Source organism: Lepidothrix coronata, unplaced genomic scaffold (assembly GCF_001604755.1).
Source record: "Lepidothrix coronata isolate B3197 unplaced genomic scaffold, Lepidothrix_coronata-1.0 Scaffold124, whole genome shotgun sequence".
Lineage (NCBI taxonomy): Eukaryota > Metazoa > Chordata > Aves > Passeriformes > Pipridae > Lepidothrix > Lepidothrix coronata.
This window is the reverse complement of record NW_016690304.1, coordinates 4,338,882-4,352,261: the sequence shown is the minus strand read 5'-3', so window position 1 is coordinate 4,352,261 and position 13,380 is coordinate 4,338,882. Positions and strand designations below refer to the sequence as shown.

General features: G+C 43.8%; 1 long non-coding RNA gene across 11 annotated transcripts in view; it reads right to left on the bottom strand.

The window, feature by feature from the left end:
• Nucleotides 1-13,380, bottom strand: part of LOC108502779 — a 60,236-nt gene that overhangs the window by 13,242 nt on the left and 33,614 nt on the right. For 6 of the 11 annotated variants that reach the window (XR_001876608.1, XR_001876601.1, XR_001876604.1 and 3 more), the window contains 3 exons: nucleotides 12,763-12,865; nucleotides 10,759-10,886; nucleotides 9,062-9,220 (listed from right to left, as the gene is read on the bottom strand). The exons of 1 other annotated variant lie outside the window; for it this stretch is intronic. This is a non-coding gene — a long non-coding RNA (uncharacterized LOC108502779). The remainder of the gene's footprint in view (nucleotides 1-9,061; nucleotides 9,221-10,758; nucleotides 10,887-12,762; nucleotides 12,866-13,380) is intronic. 4 more of the 11 variants (XR_001876602.1, XR_001876606.1, XR_001876603.1 and 1 more) reach the window with 2 other exon arrangements.

Below are 13,380 nucleotides of genomic sequence, written 5' to 3'. Positions count from 1 at the left end.
GAAATGAGGTATGGCACCATTTCACGTACTTCAGCTCCAAATATTTGTCATTTACATTTGGAGAATTTCCATGCACTAATGCACTTTATAAGCAAGACTTCTGGGCAATTGTGAGTTTTTTTCTGGTTGGTTTGTTTGTTTGTCAGGATTTTGGAGCAGAAATTGCTTTCTTCTGGGCTGCATTTAATGCGATGTAGCTTCACTCACTTATGATACTCTCTAAATTCCTTCTACATACAGACTGCTACACAATCAAAGGTGGTCAGGCCAACAGTCTCATTCCAGTTCTGCCCCTGTCTTGCCATCAGTCCCTTGCCATCTCTGAGCCCTGTTTTCAAGCTCTGTTTCCTGTTGGCTTTTCCCACCTCTTTGCTCAGAAGACCCTCAGCATGGAGACAGGCCATGAGGGTGACCAGGTACAACATCTGCCCCTGAGCACTGCCTAGGACACTCCATTTTATCTAGGAAGTACAGCTCAGATGCTCTCTGCTTTCCTAAATTAGCTGGGATAGGGTTCTGAGGATTTGTTAAGTATACGGCAGACACAGACATAAGGGAGGAATCCTGACTCAAAAGAGGCAAAGACAGTTTTCCACTGTCTTCAAGATGGCCAAGATTTTACCTTTAACATCCTAATGAAAGCTTGGACAAACACTAAGCAATCCCACAGATTATTTGTTTCTGTATGTATTGCTAAACATATTGTAGAGCAGACATTTTATTACTCCTAAAAGTGCTAAAGTCCAGTATTTCCTCCACTTATCCCAATCCACTCTTTTATCCTATTGCTACAATCAGCTCCAGGATGTTATCGCAATACATTGTTCAAAACAGCTATCAGCACAATTCAGACAAACTCAGCCATAGACCAAAACAGCTGAGACAAAATATCACAGGCACCATTGGGCTTCCCAGCCTTTGCCCTCACTCCATAAAACTGCATAACCCTTCTTACTCATGCCCCACATACCAGTTGTGTGGCCACAAAAACGGTTCTTTCCAGATCCACAAATACTCAGACACTCCTTTCTGTACAGTCAAGCAAAGAGTGCAACCATGTCACACCAACATAGGCATACACCAGGCAAGTAACACTGTACACTTGGATAAGAGTTGGAAGAACTGACCTCTGCTACAGAGGGGGTGGGCACTTTGAGGTAAAGGTCTGTGAAGGTGAGAGGGTGAGCAGTCACTCACCAGCCAGGCAGAGAGCAGAGGGATTGCAGGAGATGGGCAGCACGGAGGAAGGGCGCTCACAGAAAGCTTGCAGGGGATGGAATTATCCAGAAGCAGCATTTTTACATTTGGCTGTAACAAACCAGGCCAACTTCAGCACATGTGTAGTCTTTAGAAATAAAGCAAATCAGACATTTCTTTTGACTTTGCAATTCCTTTCCAACTAATTTACTTAAATATTGCTGGGTATTTTTCCCTCATTAAAAGTTGCAGTAAGGGAGTACCTGAAATTTCTAGCAAGCCTAGAAGCACCTAACAATCCTGTCTGCAAATGCACATTACATACACCAACTACCACATCATTATCATTTGACATTTTTACAATATGCCAGCTTCCCTTCTAAAAACAATTCACTATTAATAGCAATTTTATATAACTAGCAGCATGCCAGGGATTTCTCGTAGATCCCATCCCTGAAGAATCCCCAGATTCAGCAAGGCAATCAAATCTCTTATGCAAAGTCTCCCAGTGATTACTCTCTTCCATTCACCTCTTCAGGGCTCTGGAGTTTGCTTGTGCTCTGTGGAGCCATCCAGCCCTCCTGGTGAACTGCAGGATGCAGAGCACACTAAGGGTTCCACTCCAGACCAAGCAAGACATTTTTAAGCCTGTCTTACCTGTAAGTGCATGTGTTGCTTCAGTAATCAATGGCATCACCCAAAATACAGTCAATCAAGTTGTTAAACACCTCTCTGAACAGCTGATGACATAAACTGGGAAAATGCTCTGGCACAGCTTAGGAGCTGCTCTAGAAAAACTCACAAGTAATGTACTTTGGCACTGAAAACGTATCAGTCAGGAACAGTGTAAACAAGAGGAGCAGAAGCAGCTACAGTGGCACCGCTTTTCAAAACACACTTAATGGCTGTGGGGAACCAAGGCTGAGCCTTTTTTTAGGTTTAAAAGTGAACTTGGGAAGGAAGGCAGCTGCCCAGGGACCCAGATGTGTCACAGAGGTTATGTGAGAAGATGGCCCATCTAAAATCTTTCAGGGGATGGTGAAAATTGTGGTCAAGATAAAGTTTTTTTAAAGGTTTATTTTTCCTAAATCTTTGTTCCTGGATTTACACTGGACTTAAAGCAGTGTGTTAACTTCATTCCATCAGTAACAAACCCCAGCCAAGGAGAACAGCATGTATCTAAAGGCAATTGGATCCACCAGATAGGAACCAATGGCTGCAGTGTTACAGTATGACCCCCATGAAGGAGGTGAGGCCTGGGGCCAGTCCCACAGATACAACCAGGACACTGAGCACCTGCAGTGGCCTTTGAAGCCAGTGGGAATTGCTGGTACTCAGCACCATTGAGGCTTGGTCTCCAGAGAGGAATTTGTGATTTATCATGAGCTCACGGATTACGGCTGGAGTCTGTCACAAAGACAGACCCTGGAAAGGAACTGAAGTTTTCAGCCCTCATGTACATGTGCATCCGTAGGCTTCCCTCTATAAGATAATGGATGATCCCCAGCCACACATCTAAGAAGTTGGTATCTCAGTACAATCACAGTGTGACCACCAGGGAAAACCTCTTCTGACAGCTGCAATTAAACTCAGGTCACACAGGAGGAGAGCATTGCTTTGGCAGGTCCAAGCCTTCCTGACAGCAGGCTGGGGGCTTGTGGCTGGAAGAACACAGGCCCGTTGAAAGGGATGCTAAATGTAATTGCCTTCAGGAGGTGATAAATGTCAGGAAAGCAGTACACAAAGCATTTCCAGACTTGAGTCAGAGAACCAAAGTGTGGAGCTCCTTAGTACAAGGTCTAACTCCCTTTCATATCCACAGGCCTCAGAGGTGCTGTCAGGTAAAGAGCATGAGTCATGGGTACCTACAATATCCCTTCTCAGCAGTCATTATCCATCACTCTGCCCTTGCTCCTCTGCTAAACAGCCCTAGGTTCATGGAGAACTATTTCTTCCCCATTTTATCTGCACACACTTTCCAGAGATTGAATTCTAAAAAAGCAGAAAGGAAAACATAACCACTTTCAGCAGCCTGTCCCTGTGCCAGAAGTCCTCACTTCTTCACAAAAAGCATCATTGTGCACCTGCCATTACTGCTTCCATCTCTGCTGAGGTGACTATTCCAGAGGCAGGAGGAATCCTTTGGAAACAGGCCCTGGTTGCCCTTCTATCTTCCCTGCAGTCTGTATTTGCGTTCAGACTCCGTCACTTCTGATTACTGGGTAGGAAGGGCTGATAATGACATGCCATAGGTTTCTTAACAAAGTAAGACAGTCTTGCCTTTTGAAAGTCTCTCCTACTAATAGCATGGGGCAGATCTTCAGTGCTCTGTTGAATTTCTTGGATTGTCAGTTATTTACACCATTCAAAGATCCTCCATACCATTCAAACCACTGCTCTGCACATTATGCATGCTCTTCCCCAACAAGGTTAGGTATCGTGACTGAGGGAACAAAATCAACAGGAGCTGATATGGTTTTAAACTGGGCAACTTGGCTTCCAAGTTGTAAAAAATATTGGCGTAAAAAGTGTGTGATTGGTGTAAAAAGTGTTTGGGCACTTGGTTCTCAAGTAAATAGCCTAAAAAACCCTAAGGACTTGGCTGATCTGAAATCGTTAGTGCTTGGCATTCAACAAGCTCTTCAGAAGGCACCTGACAAACAAATTACTTCATCAAGATTTGGGGAGAGTCATGGGAATGTTTTTCAAGTAGTTGTTGAAACAGAGGTGCTCCCAATTTTCCTAGGAAATATGTCAAAATTAATTAAATAACTCCAGGAGCAGCAGAACACTGCATCCAGGTTCCTTATTCATCTGTGTCCAAAGACTGGATTCTTCCTTGGTACAAAGAAGGCACAAGCCATGGCTGACATTTCTTTGTACCCAAGACTGTCATGACATCTCTTTCCCCACTGCTGCTCTCCACAGCCTCTCCTCTCCTGGGCCTATCTGCATTTTCTTCCCCATCTCCATGTATATAATTCAACTGAATTTGGTCAAAAAGACATTTCCAACCGCTTGTCAAATTTGGATTACACTAGTCAGGACTTCCAAAGTTGCACTGGAGGAAGGGCACACCGGAGGCCAGATTTTATTGGCATGCTGAAACTCCCCAAATGTTCAGCACCTGCACTGATGGAAGCCTGAAGAAGAGCTTCATTACACCTCCACAGTACCAGGTGCTCTGGAGTGTTACTCCACAGAAAGGAGCAGAGTCCTGGCAAATCTGTGCCCTAGAGACTGCCTGAGCCCCAAGCCAGTACTCCAGAGCAGCTGGATACTCCAGAGGCAGCTACTCCAAGGAATAAACACCCTCTTCAAATGGAGGCCCACCTCTCACTGCAGCAATGGGCTAAAAGCAAGGCACAGGGAACTTTCATATGGACAAAAGCAGGAATGGCATTCCCACCCTTTCTTTTAATGCCAGTATGCAAACCAGCTACCTATGAGAAGACTAGATCTTATCCAACAGGCCACTTATTTCCTCCTGACAGCCAAGCTTCCCCCATACGGCCAGCACAGTCAATGAGATTTCAATGTGGGCAAGCAGGAGGCCAGACACAAGTCTAGAAGTAAGGTGGTTTATTTCTTACTGAGCAGCTTGATAGCAGAAGTGCCATGGTCATTCTTTCTAATTTCAGGGACCTTTTAAATAAAGTTCCACTCCAGAAGTCAAGCATGAAAGGAGAGGAATGAAAACTCTTTGATAGATAAGATATTACTAGAGACTGTCAGAAGCTTGCTAGGAGAATGAAGTAACACTCTGGATACTGTCATTGAAAACAATAATGAAAGAGTACACCATTTTCTTAACTGAAGTACTATCAAATCTATGTTACTGCCACACAACATATTTTTCGTCCAAAGGTGCCAATTTCAAGCTATGACTATTGATCTCTATCTAACACTCAAAATTAACTGCACTACTAAGGAAAAGTGGCACCAAATCGTTTGAGAACATCAAACAGTAAAAAGCCAATGGGGTCAAATCAAGGTCAGAATTTGATGAGTAGGGTGTCAGAAATTTAATCCATTTTGTCTAAGATAATGTATAGAGCCAGTATTGGGGATTTTTTTTTTTTTGCCTGTCTTTTCTGTAATTTTTTTTAAGCTAGCTTCTCTCAAAAATATCACAAAAGCAGACCTCAACTTTTTTTATGAACTTTTTTCCATGACTGGAGAGAGAAAAGATTAAATGGACTGCAACACAGATGGCAATTATGCCTCTGTTTATTTCCTAATGAGTCACAAGATTATTTTTTGCCTTCTGCCACATCATTTCAGAATACAAGAAAACCTTATCTTGAAGGAGACTTGAGGAGACAAAATAACACTTTTAAAAGTCCCAGTCCAGCAAGAGACTTAAACACCACCCCCCCCCAAACTTTAACCACATTTAAGTCTCATTCACTTAAATTTAGAAATGATGGGTAAATCTCTTGCACCAACTGGTGAATGTGGTGGCTATCAAATTCATTAGTGGTCTTAGGACAAAATATTCAACAACTCTCATAGTGACATGCTGCATTTACAAATCAGCTTCTGGAGAAAATTAAGCCCTAAACTGCGGACATAAAAGGCTTTCCCTCTGCCCTCCCCAGAGCTGGGTATGCCCCTGCCCTCTGACTGCCTCCCATATTCCCAAGATATTCCCCAGGCTCAGAGGCTTGACTGAAATCCCTTTCAGACTAAAGCCCAGCCCCAGAAAGGCCACACTCAAGGCAGCACAGCTGCGAGCACACTGACCCAGCGCTGCCTGGCCTCTCAAACCTGGCTGGGGCCACTTGCTTTTAAAACCCAGGCTGAGTAACCAATTCTGTAGTGGCAACACTGTCTGCTTCTCATATCACACTCTTGTAATTAGCATGCTCTTGAAAGGAAGCATAAGATATGTATTCATCAGTCCAAACCTTTGTCTCTCACTGCCTCAAAAAATGCCTTAACCACAGTGTTTTGGATAGGGGACTCCCCTGCTGAAATCATGCAACAAAAATTCAGGCTTTGATGCTAAGAGGGCTGAATCTTCAGCCCAGTGATTAGGACACATGGCTGAAAGAGAATCCCTTATCTGAGCACTTTTCACATGTTTTAGGCAGTAAGTGGGGGTGGATAATATGAATTTGGATCTTGTCAGGAAGAGTCTGAGTGTGACCTCCCACCTCCTACCAGCATACCCAATATGCAAAGGAGGATCCATTTTAAAGGGAGAGCAAGACATACGCTCCTTTCTGGAACAGCACTACCTCCGTGCTGGAACACACTAGCTTTCTGCAGTAGTAGGTGAAGATATCTCTCCTCAGGAGGGGGCTTGGTACTTCAGAAACACCCATGTCCTCAGGACATTTCTGTTTCCTGGCTCTAGGGGTTCCCCCTCAGTGTCTTGGGATTCCTGCCAGCTTTGGGGAGCCTCGGGATTATCTATCCCAAGGAAGTTCAAAGACACACACAGCTGGTGTGGCAAAGATAGGGCACAGTTAGGTTGAATAATTTGTTACCTAAAACTGCTTCTGACAGATGGCAAAGCTGTTCTGGAACACTGTTAACATAACAGATTTTGGGACAGGGTGCAGAAGAGAACTGATTTTAGTGAAAAGTTGGATTTTTATCAAAATGACCTTTTCCACTCCAAGTGCCTGCTTTGCATAGAAAATTGCAAAGAAAATTCCAAAATTTGATAAGTAATAGAATATCTCAGTGACTTAACTGGAGTTATGGTTTGGATGTCATTATCCTTCATGGACCAATAGCTGCAACTGGACTCCATGTCCAACATGCATCATTGCCAAATATTCCCACAATGTATCACAACAGCACATGACAACAGAAAACCATCATTCACATTAAAAAAGTCCAGAGTTTAAGGAAGAGAATGGACCATTTGCCCGGAAGACTTGCAATTCCTTAATCCGACATGGAAACCAGTTGCTTCTACCTCGCTTTCCCCCACCTCTCCTCAAAAAAACTGTAGTTTTCCTCAAGAAATAAAATATTCATCATCCATTCTAATTAGCAAGGCACTTTCAGGCTGTATTCCTAAAGAAATGGGCCTCAGTTGTTGGCACTGCTGTCCATTTATCTGTCCAACGGTCAGTTCTGTGTCCCTTCCCTTCCCATCTCCTCAACGCCTTCAGAAACTACCCGACAGACAGGGAAGGGGGAAGGAGCTGTGAGTGCTGGGTGGGAAGAGTAGATATAAAAATCCTTAGTTCTGTTTTGATATTTTGCAACCACAGTACAGATCTACGCGACAGATCAGCAAGTCTCTGAGGTTTGAGAGGAAACCCTGCCAAAAGACGGTATTTCTTTCCCTTTAAAAAAAAAAAAAAAAAAAAAAAGGCGAAACAGTTTATTGCTAGGTGTTGTATCGCATCTGAAACTTTCAGTTTCGGTGCTTGTGTGACGTCTATAGCAAGTGGAGAAGGATCTTACTAAAACCTTCCAGGATGAAAACCCTCACGCTAGCCAGTCTAGACATTCTCTAGCAAATACAAAAGTGGGATTAGAAGGTGCTGCTGTTTTGACTCAAATAAACAGAAAGATTAATTGAAAGAAAAAACAACCTCTTGAACAAAGCCAGGTGAACATCAGCAAAAAAAAAACAAGTTTAGTTTGAGATGGTGAAATGCTACAACATAGCTTATTGAGATGAATCCATTAAAAACCCAAGCACTTCTCAAGGCAAGTATTAAAGTATATATTTGTCTTATGATTATGGAGAAACTTTTTTTAAAGTAAGAACCTAATTTTCTAATTCAGAGTGAAAACCAGACTCACTGGCTTCTATTTGATACTTAGCTTTCTGCATATCCAGCTTTTAAATTAAGATCTTACTGAATTTTTTTAGTGTCTACTTAATCTCTTGGCTTACTTTAGACTGCTCTTCTAAAAAGTTTCACCTAAGTGAGATGAAAATCATTGACTTCTGATACTTTATTGCATAGCTAGGAAAAAGAATCATGGGTCATGAGGAGACACTTGAATTAAATTATACACGTCTGTCTGTCTAAGAGAAGGCTTTCCATTTGTTTTGGAATTGACTTTGAATAGATATTTCTTTTTTTCCCAATTCCTGGTAATTGTCCTGTTTTCTGTATACATATTCCACAGAAGAGGCAAAGGTTACCGGTGTAGTAATATTGCCTCTGTACGATGCTGTATGTTTTTAATTAGGCTCACTCCCACAATGATTTCCATATCTAGCCACTTGCTCTTCTTACTTCTTGATAAGTGATGGCCTTATCAGGAAGTCGGGGGCGAGTCTGTTACTGCTCTGAGTAAACAGCCTAAAGGTCATTTTAGATGTTGGCTTTGACACTCTTGGTTCAGTAGCCACCCACCAAAGCTGTCACCAGTAAGTTACCCTCATGGAAAAATAGCCTTTCAGTGGGTCCTGTTGTCTCTTCAACAGAAGAACCCACCAGTGGGCACTTAATGACGAAATGAGGAAAATTCAATTAAATTCCCCTCAGAGATACCTGACAGAGGCATTTGGTCTGAGGTCAGGATCCAAGTGCTGGACGTCTGCCCTGAGGTCTGCTAAGGTTAGGGGAAGTCCTTGAGTTAATGGAGTCTCTTGAGTCCCAGCATGTCCCCCTGGGTGCCACAGTTCTCCTGGCCAGTGCTCAAGGACCTTTTAAATGAGGCTTTCCCCAGCAGAAATGACAGCAGCAGGAGACATCCCAGCTAGATGCACACAACTGGTTGTGTGCACTGGAATGTGAAGGTTAAAACCCATGGCTAGCATTGCACCCCGTTTCAGCTGTTACACACACACCACTGCCCTCCAACCCAGACTTCTGCAAATATTGTTTCTCTCCTGCTCCCACTAGATTCAGGAGTAGATGGCACAGTTTTGCTGAAATACCTGCATCCACTGCTGGGTGTGTTGCCAGCACACACCAGCATTGCGCCTCCATCAGTAGAAGGTTGTTACAACACTATATGCCTGGCCACCTTCTCCCACACAGCTCTTCAGCACGAAAGCAGGAAGAACCCAGCAGACAGGGCTAGAGATACCATCATCCTGCAAGAGGAGAAGAATTGCGTGACTAGATTTAAGATCCAGAGCAAAGACCAGAGCACCTACAGGGCTGACACAGCAATATGCCTTGTACTGACAGCTCTGCAGGCTGATCTGTGCATAGCCCATGAGGGACACCACCACCCAAGGCAGAATCCAAAGTTCATTACACAATGACCATTAAAGTCCCTTAAGGAAACTTCCCACAAAAAAGTCATTTTCTTTCCAAAATTAGGTACTTCAGGCTCCTAGGCTCTCATCCTAGGCACCTGAAGATAAAGTATTTAAAAGATATGGAACAGACGACTCTCACTGAAGTCGCATGTAAAAAGTTACTGTGGATTCAGGCCCTCAGGATGCTACTCTGGTACTCCCTGATGCTTCAGCTCTCTCCCCTTGCACCAGCATCCAACAACTTAGTGGCAAGGCATCTCAGACACTCCCTTCTCCCCGGGCTGAACACAAGACGCCCAGTAACTGAGGCACAGTGTCAAATCATTCACCCTTCTGGAACACGTGGTCTGTGTCCACTTTACAAAAGTGGAAAAGGCACAGCTCAGCCTCCTTCTCCAGCTAGAGATAGGTCTGAGTCTCTCCTAAAAAAAAAGGGATTTACCCAAGAAAGGGGACAGGTTGTGCTGCTACTTTTCTTTTAAGACAGGTTCATGCCAGCACATGTGTTGTTAAATTTCTACACAAAAAAGCAGAACCCTGAAGAACAGCTAAGAGAAGACAGCAAATATATGTGTATTCTTCAAAGATGTTGCTGTCTTTTCAGAGCCAGACACACCCAGGCTACTGCATCCACCAGCCCCTTGCTTCAAGGGACACAGAGTAGCTACCAGAACACCCTGTTCTTCTGTCCTTTTCCACATGCTTTGTGGAATCCACCTGTAACCATTGTGACCTCTGGCACTGCCCTCACAACCAGCACAGGCTGTTCTGCTGCCCTTACAGATGGAATTTCTAGTTTTTAGAAGTGGCTCCTGGCACAATTCATTTCAAGTGGCATTATCATGCAGGTGCTAATAGATAAAAGCTACTGAGGGCACATCCCATTGGTCTTTTTCCCTCCCTTCACTCCACAACAAACAGAGCTCAAGACTTCAGAGACCTCCTCAAAGCAGCCAAGCCCAGCTTCCACAGAGCCCTGTATGGGATTGTATAGGTACAGCCAGAGCTGTTTTCTCCAGACATGGGGCTCCATTTTCCAGTACATAATTTTCACTTTGCGCTAAACAGACAACAGTGTGTGAAAACTCCCTTTTTTTGGGTTTGACATTATCGTACAGACAAGAAAACCATCTGCAGTTTTCAGCTTCAGCTTTTGCTCAAAGTTGGGATCTTTCTGCTACTTTTCCCAATACATTTTCCAGCCCAGACACTAATTCAGTCTACGCCCTGCTCCAGCTGCTCTCCCGCTCTGTGAGCAATGTCTGCTTTCTAGCATGATGCAGGAGTCACTAAGAAGCTCCTGAGCAGAGTGCTTATAATCCCAGGATGCCATATCACAAAGCAGGATCCTCGAATCCAGTACTTACCTGAAAAGGGCAGGAGCATGCCTGCTGCACTGCCCAGCACTGCTCACTCATGAAGGGTAGAACAGCACAGGTGGAGCTTCACTGCAGTCCAATATCACAACCTGTCATATCTTCCCAGTTAAAGAAATCTGGGTAAAGAAAACACAAGCTGTATTTAAGCAATAATACCTTCTGGGAATGTCTAGCAACAACAAGTGCTCTGAGGAAGGAGCTGTGCCTCTGGCCCTTACCTTCACCAGTCAACAGCTCTCAGGCTGAGTTAGAAGTCATAAGTGCTATTTTCAACAGTAAAATAGAAAATTTTTTTAATGTACCTTTTAACATGCTTCAAAGTTAAACAAGTCTTGCATGTTACCATGGATATAATTTCATGTTTATAAGACTGGTGCTTCCTGGCAGCTAAATGCCAGCATGAGAACAAATAGCAGAGCAGGATTTTGTTTGGCATTTTGCTCTGTTTAGGATAACAGCTAACTACTTTTTCTATTAACAAGCCTTTGATTTTACTGGAGTTTCTCTAGGAACAGAGTTCATTTCATTGGCATTAAACACATTACAGTCAATCCTCTGGTGTGTGTGAGCAGAGCCCTGAACTCTGTGGCACCACTCATGAGAATCAGGTTCATGGGGTCAAGCCCAAGTATGTTTACATATCTGCCATGGCTGATATCAGACAGGATACAGTGCATGAAAACACCCTTCACCTCTGCCCGAGGAAGAGTCCGCTCCAAACCCAGAGTGCAGGAGTCGAGCTAGAACTAACTTTTATGCAGAATAAAAACATGACCGATTCTGGCTAAAATAAGGCTCTGAAGTTAGGTTTTTATTTGAGGAGAGGAGCAGTTTTGTTCCACAGGGTCCCAGAAGGAATCTCTAAAACGAAATTTCTAAATTCATATCAACTTGAAATCAGCTGCATTCATGCAGAAAGGGTAATGGAGCAAGGATAAAATCCAGACTGGCAGAAAGGTGTTACCAGCTCAGAACACCAAGTCTAAATGCCTCCTTCACATCCACACCTAATTACTTGCACCCACATCTATTTCAAAGCCTGTGCATGTATCTCTAGCCCTACTGAATGACTTATGCAGCAAAAGTCACCTGCTCTTCAGTGGGACATTTCATCCCTCAGTGAGTAAGTCCAGGAATAACTTTTCCCTGCTGGTTGGTAACATGTAGGATTGTATCAACTCAGCTGCCATTGCTAGGAGATCTGAAAATAAGATGTAACTGCACAGACAAATCTGGGGATTACACCACACCATATCCCTCCCAGTCACGCAGCCAGAGTGTTTACCTGTGTCTGTGTGTTGCTGTCATGAAAAATTCTGTACCTATTTCAGTGTCAGAGATACGTATCAATCAAACCCGACTTCAGCTTTTGAAGTGGGTGGAGAGCAACACCCCCCCCACTCCTGTGCTGAAGTCTGCAACAAAACTGCATTTTACTCACAAACATATCTGTAGTTCTGCTGTGTTCTGACTTTTAAAAAAAAATAATCTCATTGGACAGATACCACCAACAAGTTTCTCCACTCTGTGGAGTGTCTTCACAGCCCTCCCACATAGTGAAAATGACTCAGACAAAACTACTAAATTTAGGGCATTGGTATTCTATGTGTTACGCTGGTGTTCATACAAGTAATGCCTTAAACAGTAAATTTCTGAATTAAGCATTCAGGCATCTTTTCTGTGCTGCATCTGCCACTGAAGCAGAACAGCGATGAAGGTGGGCTGAGGAGGAGGTTATTTGGATCATGATTTGGGTTGTGTTTTGGCTAGAGCTGTATGTGAATTTGAACGGAGGTTTGCAGTGCACTTTTAGAACTGTCTATTGACCCCATATCGTGATGTTTGATCTCAAGTGATGAGATCGTGCAAGATAAGTTGCCCTTGGGAGATTCCCTTCATCTCAGGCAAGAGACGGCAGGCTTTGACTCACAAATGGAGATGATTTCTCTTGGGATGACTAGATCAATTCCCACTTCTCAGCATCCAACTCACCCATCCCTCTGACGTTCCCCTCCTGCAAGGATGGCTCATGAAGCAGCTGCTGAACTGCTGGTTGCAAATCCATGGAGTCAATTAAATCAGTACTTCTGTAATTCTGCATAAAAGTACATAGAATTACTGTAAGATTTTAATTTGCAAATCAGCCCCTGCTTCACGAGCAACAACCATCCCTGTAGCAAGGGCAAGGTACTCTGGAAGAAAGCAGTGATGGCCAAGCAAAGGCAAGAAGTTCTGTGGCTATCACCCACAAGTCAGGGCTTTGCAGAGAGACTGGCCACGTGGTCACCACCCTGAAAAAGGACCAGCAAGACCCTGGGCATAAGAGGAGGAGAAGATGCAATGAGCAGGATGAGAAGAGGAAGGGGAGAAAGAAGAGTGCTGAAGGACCTTGGTTGAGGCAATCTTTCCTCTCTGATTGATTTGTTGGTGATTTTAGGCAATGTGAGACTGAAATCAGGCCAGAGCCTGGCATTAAACACATGGCCAAGAGGCCATGCTCTCCTTCAGGCTGACCACATCACCTGCTGAAGCCAGTAAGAGTTTTGTGTGGGTATCTCAGGCAAGGACACAGAAGCAATGACTCACCCATTAATGAACTTTGGTTCTTTA